Below are 13,744 nucleotides of genomic sequence, written 5' to 3'. Positions count from 1 at the left end.
CTCTCTTGCTCTCTATCGCCATCTCTTCCTCTCTCACCCTCTCTCCCCCTCTCGGCCTCTCTCACTCTCTCGCCCTCTCTCCCTCTTTTGCCCTCTCTCCCTCTGTCTCCCTCTATCACCCTCTCTCCCTATCTGGCCCACCCCCCTCTCACGCTCTCACTCTCTCCCTCTCTTCCCCAACCCCTTTCCCTCGCCCTCTCTCCCTCTCTCCCTCTCTCTCCCTCTCTCCCTCTCTCACCCTCTCTCGCCAAAGTACCTTCTCTCCTCTCTCGCCCACACCCTCTCTCGCCCTCTCTTCCTCTCTCACCCTCTCTCATCCTCTCGCCGGCTCTCACTATCTCCCTGTCTCCCCCCTCTAGCCCTCTCTCACTTTCTCGCCCTCTCACCCTCTCTCGCCCTCTCTCTCTCCCCACTTTCCCTCTCTCACCCTGTCTCGCCCTTTCGCCCTCTCTCCCTCTCTCGCCCTCTCCCGCACACTAGCTCTCTCTCGCTCTCTCGCTCTCTCTCCCTCCAGCCCTCTCTCTGCCTCTCTCACCATTTCATCGTCCCTCGCCCTCTCACTCTCTCTTGCCCTCACGCACTCTCTCGCCTTCTCTCTCACTCTCGACCTCTCTCCCTCTCTCACCCTCTCTCCCGCTCGCACCCTCACTCCCTCTCTCTCCCGCCCTGTCATCCTCTCTCGCCGTCTCTCAAATTCTCTCTTCCACTCTCTGTCTCTCGCACTCTCCCTCTTTCGCCCTCTCTCTCTCTCTTTTGCCCTCTCTCCCTCTCTCGTTCTTTTGTCCTCTCTCGCTGTCTCTCGCCCCTTCTCTCCCTCTCTCCGTCTCTCGCCCTCTCTCTCTCTCTCGCCCTCGTTTTTTCTCTCGCGCTCTCTCTCTCTTTCGCTTTCTCAGCCTCTCACCCTCTCACCCTCTCTCACTCTTTCTCCCTCTCTCGCCTTTTCTCACCCTCTATACCTATATTTCCCGCTCTCACCATCTCTTGCCCTCTCTCCCTCTCTCTTGCCACCTCTCCCTCTTTCGCCCTCTTGCCCTCTTCCCCCCTCCATCTCTCGCTCTCTCTCACCCAATCGCACTCACTCTCCCTCTCTCACCCTCACTCCCTCCCTCTCCCGCCCTCTCTCCATCTTACCCTCTCGCCGTCTCTCGCCCTCTCTCTTCCTCTCTCCATCTCTCGCCCTCTCTCCCGCTCTCGCCCTCTCTCACTTTCTCTCCATTTTCACCCTCTCTCCCTCTTTCATACTCTCTCCCTCACTCGCCCACTCTCCCTCTCTTGCCCTCTCTCGCACTCTCGCCCTCTCTCTCTCTCTATCCCTCTCTCTCCCTCTCACGCTCTCCCGCCGTCTCTCGCCATCTCTCTCCCTCTCTCTCCCTCTCTCCCTCTCTCTTTCTCTCTCCCTCTCTCTTCCTCTCTCTTCCTCTCTCCCTCTCTCCCTGTCTTGCCGTCGCGCCCTCTCGCCCTCTCTGGCCCTCGCTCGCCTTCTCTCGCCCTCTCTGTTTCTCTTGCCCTCTCTCCCTCTCTCTCCCGCTCTCTCCCTCTCTCTCCCTGTCTCGCCCTCTCTCCTTCTCTCCCTGTCTAGCCCTCTCTCCCACTCTCGCCCTCTCGGACTCTCGCTCGCCCTCCCGCCCTCTCTCGCCCTCTCTCCCTCTCTCTCCCTCTGTCACTCTCTCTCACCCTCTGTCCCATTTTCGCCCTCTCTTCCTCTCTCTCGCTCTCGACATCTCTCCCTCTTTCACCCACTCGCTCTCTTTGGCCCTCTCTCCCGCTCTTGTTCTCACTCCCTCCTTCACCCTCTCTCCCCCTCACGCCCTCTCTCCCTCTCTTGCTTTCTCTCTGTCTTTCATACTCTCTCCCTCTCTCACTCTCTTGCTCACTTTCGCCATCTCTTCCTCTCTCACCCACTCTCCCTCTTTCGCCTTCTCTCCCTCTCTCACCTTCTCTCCCTCTCTCAATCTCTCCGCCTCTCTCCCTCTCTCCCTCTCTTGCTCTCATTCCCGCTCTCGCCCTCTCTCCATCTCTCACCCTCTCTCCCCGTCTCGGCCTCTCTCACTGTCTCTCCCTCTCTCCCTCTTTTGCCCTCTCTCCCTCTGTCTCCCTCTATCACCCTCTCTCCCTCTCTCTCTCTCTCACCCTCTCTCGCCAACGTGCCTTCTCTCCTCTCTCGCCCATGCCCCCTCTCTCGCCTTCTCTTCCTCTCTCACCCTCTCTCGTCCTCTCGTCTGCTCTCCCTATCTCCCTGTCTCTCCCTCTAGCCCTATCTCCCTCTCTCTCCCTCTCTCGCCCTCTCTCTCTCCCCACTTTCCCTCTCTCACCCTGCCTCGTCCTTTCGCCCTCTCTCCCTCTCTCACCCTCTCTCCCGCTCGCACCCTCACTCCCTCTCTCTCCCGACCTGTCATCCTCTGTCGCCGTCTCTCAACCTCTCTCTTCCACTCTCTGTCTCTCGCTCTCTCTCCCTGTTTCGCTCTCTCTCTCTCTTTTGCTCTCTCTCCCTCTCTCGTTCTTTTGCCCTCTCTCGCTGTCTCTCACCCTTTCTCTCCCTCTCTCCGTCTCTCGCCCTATCTCCCTCTCTCGCCCTCGTTTTTTTCTCTCGTGCTCTCTCTCTCTCTTTCGCTTTCTCAGCCTCTCACCCACTCTCACCCTCTCTCACCCTTTCTCCCTCTCTCGCCTTTTCTCACCCTCTCTCCCTCTCTTTCCCGCTCTCACCCTCTCTTGCCCTCTCTCCCTCTCTTTTGCCACCTCTCCCTCTTTCGCCCTCTTGCCCTCTTTCCCCCCTCTCCATCTCTCGCTCTCTCTCACCCCATCGCACTCACACTCCCTCTCTCACCCTCACTCCCTCCCACTCCCGCCCTCTCTCCATCTTGCCCTCTAGCTCTCTCGCCCTCTCATCCTCTCTCGCCGTCTCTCGCCCTCTCTCTCCCTCTCTCCATCTCTCGCCCTCTCTCCCGCTCTTGCGCTCTCTCACTTTCTCTCCATTTTTCGCCCTCTCTCCCTCTTTCGTACTCTCTCCCTCACTCGCCCACTCTCCCTCTCTCGCCCTCTCTCCCTCTCTTACCCTCTCATCTCACTCGCCCTCTCTCCCTCTCTCTCTATCCCTCTCTCTCCCTCTCATGCTCTCCCGCCGCCTCTCGCCGTCTCTCGCCTTCTCTCGCCCTCTCTCCGTCTCTCGCCCTCTCTCCCACTCGCCCTCTCTCACCCTCTCTCCATCGTCTAACCTCTCTCCCACTTTCACCCTCTCTCCCTCTCTCTCCCTCTCTCACTCTCTCGCCCTCTCTCAATCTCTCTCCCTCTCTCGCCTTCTCTCTCCCTCTCTCCCTCTCTCCCCATCTTTGCTGCTCTCGCCTTCTCTCCCTCTCTCGCCCTTTCTACCTCCTCGCCCTCTCTCCCTCACTCGCCCTCTCACCCTCTTTTGCCCTCTCTCCATCTATCACCCTCTCTCCCTCTCTCACCATCTCTCCCTCTTTTGTCCTCTCACCCTCTTTCGCCCTCTCTCCCTCTCTCGCCCTCTCTTTCCCTCTCTGCCTCTCATCCTCTCTCGCATCTCTCCCTCTTTTGCCCTCTCTCCCTCACGCCCTCTCTCCCTCTCTCGTTCTCTTGCCCTCTCTCGCCATCTCTCGCCCTTTATTCGTCTCTCTTTCTCTTGCCCTCTCATCCTCTTTCGCTTTCTCAGCCTTTCCCTCTCTTTCGTCCTCTCTCCCTCTCACGCCCTCTCTCATTCTCCCACTCTCTCGCAGTTGCTTTCCCTCTCTGCCGTCTCTGCCCTCTGTCCCACTCTCACGCTCTCATCCACTCTCGCCGTCTCTCGCCCTCTCTCTCCCTCTCTCCGTCTCTCGCCCTCTCACCCTCTCTGGCCCATCCCGACTCACTCGCTCTCACTCTCTACCTCTCTCAACCTATCTCCCTCCTTCGCCCTCTCTCCATCTTTCGCCGTCTCTCGTTCTCTTTCCCTCTCTCACTGTCTCTCGCCCTTTCTTCCTCTCTCTTTCTCTCGTCCTCTCTCCCTCTTCGCGCTCTCATCCTCTCCCTCTCTTTCGCCCTCTCTCCCTCTCTTGCCCTCTCTCCCTCTCCCATCCCCTTGCCCTCTCTCGCCCTCTCTCCCTCTCTGCCCTCTCTCTCACTCTCGCCCTCTCTCTCTCTCGCCCTCTTGCCCTCTCTCGCCCTCTCTCGCTCCCTCGCCGTTTCTTCTTCTCTCTTTCTCTCGCCCTCTCTCGCCCTTTCTTCCTCTCTATTTCTCTCGCACTCTCTCCCTCTTTCGCTTTCTCAGCCTCTCCCTCTCTTTCGCCCTCTCTCCCTGACTCGCCCTCTTTCTCTCTCCCACTCTCTCGCACTTGCTCGCCACACTCCCTCTCTGCCCTCTCTCCCACTCTCGCCCTCTCTCTCTCTCGCCCGCTCTCGCCCTTTTCCTCTCTCCCTCCCTCTCTCCCTCTTTTGCCCTCGCTCCCTTTCTCGCCCTCTCTCCATCTCTCGCCCTCTCTCCCTCTCTCGCCCTCTATCCCTCTCTCCCTCTCTCGCCCATTCTCGCCCTCTCCCGCCCTCTCTCCCTCTCTCGCCCTCTCTCCCTCGTTCACTCTCTTGCCCTCTCATCATCTCTCGCCCTCTCTCACAATCTCTCGCCCACTCTCTCCCTCTCTCCCTCTCTCATACTCTCTCCCTCTCTCTCCCTCTCTTGTATCGCCCTCTCTCCCTCTCCCTCTCTTCATCTCTCGCCCTCTCGCTCTCTATTTCCCACTCCCTGTCTCACGCTCTCGCCCTCTATGGCTCTCTCTCCATCTCTCGCCCTCTCTCTTCCTCTTTCGCACTCTTTCCCTCGCTTGCCCTCTCTCTTTCTCTCACCCTCTCTCGCTTTCTCTCCCTTCTCTCTCTCTCACCCTCGCTCTCTCTCTCGCCCTCTCTCCCTCTCCCTCTCTCCCCCTCTCTTCCTCTCTTGCCCTTTCTCCCTCTATCGCCCTCTCTCGCCCTCACTCTCTCTTTCGCCCTCTCACCCCCCTCGCCATCTCTCCCTCTTTCCCTCTTTCCTACTCTGTCGCCTTCTCTCCCTCTCTTCCTCTCTCGCCCTTTCTCCCTCTATCGACCTCTCTCGCTCTCTCTCCCTCTCTCGCCCACACTCCCTCTTTCCCCCTCTCTCCTTCCCCCTTTTACCCTCTCTCGCCCTCTCGACCTTTCTCGCCATCTCTCGCCCTCTCTCCCTCTCTTGCCCTCTATCACTCTCTTGCCCTCTCTAACCCTCTCTCCCTCTCTCGCCTTCTCTCCCTCTCTCGCCCACACTGCCTCTTTCCCCCTCTCTCCCTCTCTCCCTCTTTCGCCCTCTCTTGCCCCCTCTCCCTCTTGCCCTCTCTCGCCCTCTCTCGTCCTCTCTCCATCTCCCTCGCAATCTCCCTCTCTCCCTCTCTCCCTCTCTCTCGCCTTCTCTCCCTCTCTCACCCACTCTCCATCTCTCCACTCTCTCCCTCTCTTGCCATCTTACCCTCTCTCACGCTCTCTGCCTCCTTCGCCCTCACTCACTACTATGCCCTCTCTCCCTCACTCGCCCTCACTCCCTCCTTCGCCCTCTCTCCCTCTCTCGCCATCTCTCCCTCTTTCCTACACGTTCCCTCTCTCGTATCTCTGCCTCTCTCCCTCTCTCCCTCTCTCACTCTCTCTTGCCCTCGCCCTCTCTCTCATCCTCTCTCCCTGTCTCACCCTCTCATCCTCTCTCGCCCTCTCTCATCCTCTCTCCCTCTTTCGCCCTATCTCCCTCTTTCACCCTCTCTCCCTCTCTCGTCCTGTTGTCCTCTCTCGGCGTCTCTCGCCCTTTCTCTCCCTCTCTCGCCCTCTTTCTTTCTATTGCATTCTCTCCCTCTTTCGATTTCTCAGCCTCTCACCCTCACTCACCCTCTCTCGCCTTCTCTCGCCCGCTCTCTCTCTCGCCATCTCTCCCTCTCTTTTACCTTCTCTCCCTCTCTCTCCCTCTCTCTCGCACTTGCTCGGCCTCTCTCCCTCTCTGCCCTCTCACCCCTTCTCGCCCTCTCTCTCTCTCACCCTCTCTCCCTCTTTTGCCCTCTCTCCCTCTCTCTTGACACCTCTCTCTCTTTCGCTCTCTCGCCTTCTTTCACCCTCTCTCCATCTCTCGCCCTCTCTCCTTCTCCCAACCTTTTGCCCTCTCTCACACTCTCTGCCTCTCTCGAACTCTCTCCATCTCTCTTACCGTTTCTCCCACTTTTGCCCTCTCTCCCTCTCTCCCCCTCTCGCACTCTCTCCCTCTTTTGCCCTCTCTCCCACTATCACCCTCTCATCCTCTCTGGCACAACTCCACTCACTCGCTCTCACTCTCTCCCTCTCTCGCCCAACCCCTTTCTCTTCCCATCTCTCCCTCTCTCCCCATCTCTCATCTCTCCCTCTCTCATCCTCTCTCGCCCTCTCACCTCTCTCCCTCTCTCGTCCACGCCCCCTCTATCGCCCCCTCTCCCTCTCTTGCCCTCCTTGTCTCCCCCCACTTTCTCTCTCCCTCTCTCTCGCCCTGTCTCGCCCTTTCACCCTCTCTCCCTCTCTTGCCTTCTTGCCCTCTCTCGCTCTCTCGCCCTCTCTCCCTCTCTCCCTAGCTGCCTCTCACGCCCACTCTCCCTCCCTCGCCCACTCGCTCTCTCTCGCCCTCACGCCCTCTTTCGCCTTCTCTCTCTCACTCCATCTCTCCCTCTCTCGCCGTCTCTCACCCTCTCTCCCTCTCTCGCCCTCTCACCCTCTCTTGCCCTCTCTCCATCTTTCGCCCTCTCACCCTCTTTCCCTCCCTCACCCTCTCTCACGATGTCTCACTCTTTCGCCCTCCCTCTATCTTTCTCCCCCTCTAGCCATCTCGCACTCTCTCGCCCTCTCTCTCCATCTTTCACCCTCTCTTGCCCTCTCTCACTCTCTCGCCCTCTCTAACCCTCTCTCCCTCTCTCGCCCTCTCTCCCTCTCTCGCCCTCTCTCCCTCTCTCGCCCTCTCTCCCTCTCTCTCCCTCTCTCCCTCTCTCGCCCTCTCCCCTTCTCTCTTCCTCACTGCCTCTCTCTCCCTCTCTCCTTGTCTCGCCATCTCGCTCTCTCTCGCACTCTTGCCCTATCTGGCCGTTTCTCGCCCTCTCTCTCCCCTCTCCATCTCTCACCCTCTCTCCCTCTCTCGCCCTCTCTCACCCTCTATCCCTCTTTTGCCCTCTCTCCCTCTCTCGCCCTGTCTCCATCTCTCGCACTCTCTCTCCCACTCTCGCTCTCTCTCCTCCTCTCACCCTATATCCCTCTTCCCTTTCTCGCCCTTTCTTGCCCTCTCTCGCCCTCTCTCCATCTCTCGCCGTCTCTCCCTCGTTCACTCTCTCGCCCTCTCATAATCTCTCGCCCTCTCTCACAATCTCTCGCCCACTCTCTCCCTCTCTCCCTCTCTCCTTGTCTCCCCTTGTCTCTCACTCTCTCTTTCTCGCCCTCTTGCCCTCTCTCGCCCTCTCACCCTCTCTCGCCCTCTCTCCCTCTCTCGCATCGCCCTCTCTCTCCCTCTCTGCCTCTCTCTAGCTCTCACCTTCTTTTTCCCGCTCTCCCTGTCTCGCCCTCTCGCCCTCTCTGGCCCTCTCTGCCTCTCTCGCCCTCTCTCTTCCTCTTTTGCACTCTCTCCCTCTCTCGCCCTCTCTCTTTTTCTCTCACCCTCTCTCCCTCTCTCGCCTACTCTCGCCCACTCTCTCTCTCGCCCTCTCTGCCTCTCTTTCGCCCTCTCTCCCTCTCTTTCCCTCACTCTGTCTCTCGCACGTCCACGCCCTCTCTACCTCTCATGCCATCTCTCCAACTCTCGCCCACTCTCTCGCCCTCTTGCCCTCTCGCCCTCTCTCTCTCTTTTGCCCTCTCTCCCACTCTCGCCCTCTCTCCCTCGCTTCCTCTCTCGCTCTCTCTCCCTCTCTCCCTCTCTCACCTCTCTTCCTCTCTTTCCCTTTCTCCCTCTTTCGCTCTCTCTCGCTCTCACTTCCTCTTTCGCCCTCTCTCCCCCCTCACCATCTCTCCCTCTCTCGTCCTCTCTCCCTCTTTCGTATCTCTCCCTCTCTCGCTCTCTCTCCCTCTTTCACCGTCTCGCCCTCTCTCACTCTCTCTGCCTCTTTCGCCCTTTATCCTACTTTTCCCTCTCTCCCTCTCTCACGATCTCTCCCTCTTTCGCCCTTCCTCCCTCTTTCTCCCTCTCTCCCTCTCGCCCTCTCTCGGCCTCTCTCGCCCTCCCTCCATCTCTCTCGCACTTTCATTCTCTGTCCCTCCCTCGACATTTCTCGCCCGCTCTCCCTCTCTCGCCCTCCCTCCTGTTTTGACCTCTCTCCCTCTCATTCTCTCCCCCTCTCTCGCCCTCTCTCCCTATATCGCCCTCTCGCCCTCTCTCGCCCTCTCTCGGCCACTCTCGCCCTCTCTCCATCTCTCTCGCACTTTCATTCTCTATCCCTCCCTCGACATTTCTCGCCCGCTCTCCCTCTCTCGCCCTCTCTCACTTTTTTGACCTCTCTCCCTCTCGTCCTCTCCCCCTCTCTCGCCCTCTTTCCCTCTCTCCCTCTCTCGCCCTCTCGCCCTCTCTCGCCCTCTCTCCCTCTATCGCCCTCTCACCCTCTCTCACCATCTCGACCTCTCTCACCCTCTCTACCTCTATCGCCCTCTTGAACTCTTTCTTCCTTTCTACCTCTCTCGCCCTCTCTTCCTCTCTCGCCCTCTCTCCTTGTCTCACCCTCTTTCTCTCTCTTTCTCGCCCTCTTGCCCTCTCTCGTCCTCTCTCCCTCTCTCATCTTCTCTCCCTCTTTTGTACTCTCTCCCTCTCTCGCCCTCTACCCCTCTCTTCCTCTCTTTCCCTTTCTCCCTCTCTCCCTCTCTCGCCCTCTCTCCCTCTCTCTCCCTCTCTCCCTCTCTCGCCCTCTCTCCCTCTCTCTCCCTCTCTCGCCCTCTCCCCCTCTCTCTTCCTCACTTCCTCTCTCTCCCTCTCTCCTTGTCTCGCCATCTCGCTCTCTTTCGCACTCTTGCCCTATCTGGCCTTTTCTCGCCCTCTCTCTCCCCCTCTCCATCTCTCACCCACTCTCCCTCTCTCGCCCTCTCTCACCCTCTATCCCTCTTTTGCCCTCTCTCCCTCTCTCGCCCTGTATCCATCTCTCGCACTCTCTCTCCCGCTCTCGCTCTCTCTCCTCCTCTCGCCCTCTCTCCCTCTCTCGCCCTCTATCCCTCTCTCCCTTTCTCGCCCTTTCTTGCCCTCTCTCGCCCTCTCTCCCTATCTCGCCATCTCTCCCTCGTTCACTCTCTCGCCCTCTGATCATCTCTCGCCCTCTCTCACAATCTCTCGCCCACTCTCTCCCTCTCTCCCTCTCTCCTTGTCTCCCCTTGTCTCTCACTCTCTCTCTTTCTCGCCCTCTTGCCCTATCTCGCCCTCTCTCCCTCTCTCGCCCTCTCTCCCTCTCTCGCATCGCCCTCTCTCTCCCTCTCTGCCTCTCTCTAGCTCTCACCTTCTTTTTCCCGCTCTCCCTGTCTCGCCCTCTCGTCCTCTCTGGCCCTCTCTCCCTCTCTCGCCCTCTCCATTCCTCTTTTGCAATCTCTCCCTCTCTCGCCCTCTCTCTTTTTCTCTCACCCTCTCTCCCTCTCTCGCCTTCTCTCGCCCACTCTCTCTATCGCCCTCTCTCCCTCTCTTTCGCCCTCTCTCCCTCTCTTTCCCTCACTCTGTCTCTCGCACGTCCACGCCCTCTCTACCTCTCACGCCCTCTCTCCCACTCTCGCCCTCTCTCTCGCCCTCTTGCCCTCTCGCCCTCTCTCTCTCTTTTGCCCTCTCTCTCTCACGTTCGCCCTCTCTCCCTCGCTTCCTCTCTCGCTCTCTCTCCCTCTCTCCCTCTCTCACCTCTCTTCCTCTCTTGCCCTTTCTCCCTCTTTCGCTCTCTCTCGCTCTCACTTCCTCTTTCGCCCTCTCTCCCCCTCACCATCTCTCCCTCTCTCGTCCTCTCTCCCTCTTTCGTACTCTCTCCCTCTCATGCTCTCTCTCCCTCTTTCACCATCTCGCCCTCTCTCACTCTCTCTGCCTCTTTCGCCCTTTATTCTACTTTTCCCTCTCTCCCTCTCTCACGATCTCTCCCTCTTTCGCCCTTCCTCCCTCTTTCTCCCTCTCTCCCTCTCACCCTCTCTCGGCCTCTCTCGCCCTCTCTCCATCTCTCTCGCACTTTCACTCTCTATCCCTCCCTCGACATTTCTCGCCCGCTCTCCCTCTCTCGCCCTCTCTCCCTGTTTTGACCTCTCTCCCTCTCATTCTCTCCCCCTCTCTCGCCCTCTCTCCCTATCTCGCCCTCTCGCCCTCTCTCGGCCACTCTCGCCCTCTCTCCATCTCTCTCGCACTTTCATTCTCTATCCCTCCCTCGACATTTCTCGCCTGCTCTCCCTCTCTCGCCCTCTCTCCCTCTTTTGACCTCTCTCCCTCTCGTCCTCTCCCCTTCTCTCGCCCTCTTTCCCTCTCTCCCTCTCTCGCCCTCTCGCCCTCTCTCGCCCTCTCTCCCTCTGTCGCCCTCTCACCATCTCTCACCATCTCGACCTCTCTCACCCTCTCTGCTTCTATCGCCCTCTTGAACTCTTTCTTCCTCTCTACCTCTCTCGCCCTCTCTCCCTCTCTCGCCCTCTCTCCTTGTCTCACCCTCTCTCTCTCTCTTTCTCGCCCTCTTGCCCTCTCTCGTCCTCTCTCCTTCTCTCATCTTCTCTCCCTCTTTTGTACTCTCTCCCTCTCTCGCCCTCTCCCCCTCTCTTCCTCTCTTTCCCTTTCTCCCTCTCTCCCTCTCTCGCCCTCTCTCCCTCTCTCTCCCTCTCTACCTCTCTCGCCCTCTCCCCCTCTTTCACTCTCTTGCCCTCACTCACTCTCTCTGCTTTTTTCTCCCTCTCGCCCTCTCTCGCCTTCTCTCCGTCTCTCTCCATCTCTTCCTCTCTCTCCCTCTCGATCTTTCTCGCCCTCTCTCACTCTCTCTGCCTCTTTCGCCCTCTCTCCCTCTCCTTCCCTTTCTCCCTCTCTCGCCCTCTCTCTCTCGTCCTCTCTCCATCTCTCGCACTCTCTCCTGCTCTCACCCTCTATCCCTCTTTCGCCCCCTCTCCCTCTTTCGCCATCTCTTCATGTCTCGCCCTCTATCCCTCTTTTGCCCTCTCTCCCTTTCTCGCCCTCAATCCCACTCTCGCGCTTTCTCTCCCACACTCCCTCTCTCGCCCTTTCTCGCCCTCTTTCGCCATCTCTCCATCTCTCTCACTCTCTCCCTCTCTCTCTCGCCCTCTCGACCTCTCTCACCCTCTCTCCCTCGCACTCCCTCTCTTCCTTTCTCGCGCTCTCTCCCTCTCTCGCCCTATCTCTACCTGTTTCGCCCTCTCTCCCTCTTACCCTCTCTCGCCCTCAGTCGTTCTCTCAACCTCTGTCTTTCTCTCACCTTCTCTCGCCCTCTTTCCCTCTCTCACCCACTCTCCCTCTCTCGCCCTCTCTCTCCCTCTCTCTCGCCCTCTCTCCCACTCTCTTGCTCTCTCGCCCTCTCTTCCCCCTCTCTCGTTCTCTTTCCCTTTTTCGTGCTCTCACTCTCCCTCGCCCTCTCTCCCCCTCTCCATCTCTCCCTCTCTCGCTCTCTCTCGCCCTCTCTCCCTCTCTCGCTCACTCTCCCTCTCTCGCCCACTTTCCCACTTTTGCCCTATCTCCCTCTTTCGCCAACTCTCCCTCTCTCGCTCACTCTCCCTCTCTAGCTCTCTATTCATCGCTCTCCCTCTCGCCCTCTCTCGCCCTCTTTCCATCTCTCTCCATCTCTACCTCTCTCTCCGTCTCGCGAGCTTTCTCGCCCTCTCTCCCTCACTCGCTGTCTATCCCTCTCTCGCCCTCTGTCGCTCTTTTGCCGTCTCTCGCTCTCGCTCTCTCTCCCTCTCTCGCACTCTCTCCCTCACACTCACCCTCTCGCCCTCTCTCGCCCTGTCTCACTCACTCCCTCTTTTGCCCCCTCTCCCACTCTCGCCTTCTCTCCCTCTCTCCCTCTCTCCCCCTCTCTTCCTCTCTTGCCCTTTCTCCCTTTCTCGCCCTTTCTAGCCCTCACTCCCTCTTTCGACGTCTCTCCTCCTCTCGCCCTCTCTCCTTCTCTCCATCTCTCCCTCTCTCGCTCTGTATCGCCCTCTCTCGCCCACTCTCCCTCTCTCGACCTCTCTCCATCTCTCGCCCTTTCATCCTCTTTCACTCTCTCTGCCTCTCTCGCCCTCTCCCCCTCTTTCGCCCTCTTTTCCTCTCCTTCCCTCTCTCCCTCTCTCGCCGTCTATCCCTCTCTCACTCTCTCTCCCTCTCTCGCCCCCTCTCCCTCTCTCACCCTCTCTACCTCTCTCGCGCTTTCTTGCCCTCTCTCGCTCTATCGCCGTTTCTCCCTCTCTCACACTCTCTCCCTCACTCTCGCCCTCCCGCCGTCTCTCGCCCTCTTTTGCCCTCTCTCCCTCCCTCCCCTCTCTCCCCCTCTCTTCCTCTCTTGCCCTTTCTCCCTCTCTCGCCCTTTCTCGCCCTCACTCCGTCTTTCGCCCTCTCTCTTCCTCTCGCCTTCTCTCGTTCTCTCCATCTCACCCTCTCTCGCTCTATCTCGCCCTCTCTCCCTCTCTCGCCCACTCTCCCTCTCTCCATCTCTCTAACTCTTTCGCCCTCTCTTCCTCTCTCGCCATCTCTTCATCTCTCGCCCTCTATTCCTCTTTTGCCCCCTCTCCCTCTCTCGCCCTCACCCCCACTCTCGCGCTTCCTCGGCCACACACCCTCTTTCGCCCTTTCTCGCCCTCTCTCGCCGTCTCTCCCTCTCTTGCACTCTCTCCCTCCCCCCTCTCGCCGTCTCTCCCTCTCTCCCTTTCTCTCCCTGTCTCCCTCTCTAGCTCTCTCGCCCTCTCTCCCTCTCTCACCCTCTCTCCCTCTCTCGCCCTCTCTCCCTCTCATGCCTTCTTTCCATCTCTCTCCATCTCTTCCTCTCTCTCCCTCTCTCGACATTTCTCACCCTCTATCCCTCTCTCGCCCTCTCTCTTCCTCTCGCCCTCTCTCCATCGCTCCATCTCACACTCTCTCGCACTACCTCGCCCTCTCTCCCTCTCTCGCCCACTCTCTCTCTCTCGCCCTCTCTCCATCTCTCGCCCTCTCACCCTCTGTCACTCTCTCTGCCTCTTTCGCCCTCCCTCCCTCTTTCGCCTTCTCTCCCTCTCCTTCCCTCTCTCCCACTCTCTCCCTATCTCCCTCTCTCGCCCTCTCACCCGCTCTCGCCCTCTCTCCCTCTTTCGCCCTCTCTCCCTCTCTCGCCATCTCTTCATCTCTCGCACTCTCTCTCTTTTGCCCTCTCTCCCTGACGCCCTCACTCTCACTCTCGCCCTCTATCCCTCTCTCGCCCACTCTCCCTCTCTTGCGCACTCTTTCCCCTCTCGCCTTCTCTCCATCTCTCTATCTCTTGCCCTCTCTCGCCATCTCTCCATCTCTCTCCCATAATACCACTCTATCCATCTCTCGACCTTTCACACCTGCTCTCCTTCTCTCGCCGTTTCTCCCTCTGTCGCCCTCCCTCTTTTGACCTCTCTCCCTCTCGCCCTCTCTCCCTCTCTCGCCCGCTTTTCAACTTTTGCCCTCTCTCCCTCTTTCGTCCTCTCTCCCTCTCTCGCCCACTCTCCCTCTCTCGCTCTCTATCCATTTCTCTCCCTCTCGCCCTCCATCACCCTCTCTCTCTATCTGTCTCCCTCTCTCGCCCTCTCTCCCTCTCTTGCTCACTCTCCCTCTTTTGCCCTCTCTCGCTCT

Source organism: Chiloscyllium plagiosum, unplaced genomic scaffold, assembly GCF_037043375.1.
Source record: "Chiloscyllium plagiosum isolate Xiang-an unplaced genomic scaffold, Cpla_swu_hap1 HiC_scaffold_38, whole genome shotgun sequence".
Classification (NCBI taxonomy): domain Eukaryota; kingdom Metazoa; phylum Chordata; class Chondrichthyes; order Orectolobiformes; family Hemiscylliidae; genus Chiloscyllium; species Chiloscyllium plagiosum.
The sequence above is the reverse complement of the archived record's forward strand: the minus strand, read 5'-3'. Positions refer to the sequence as shown.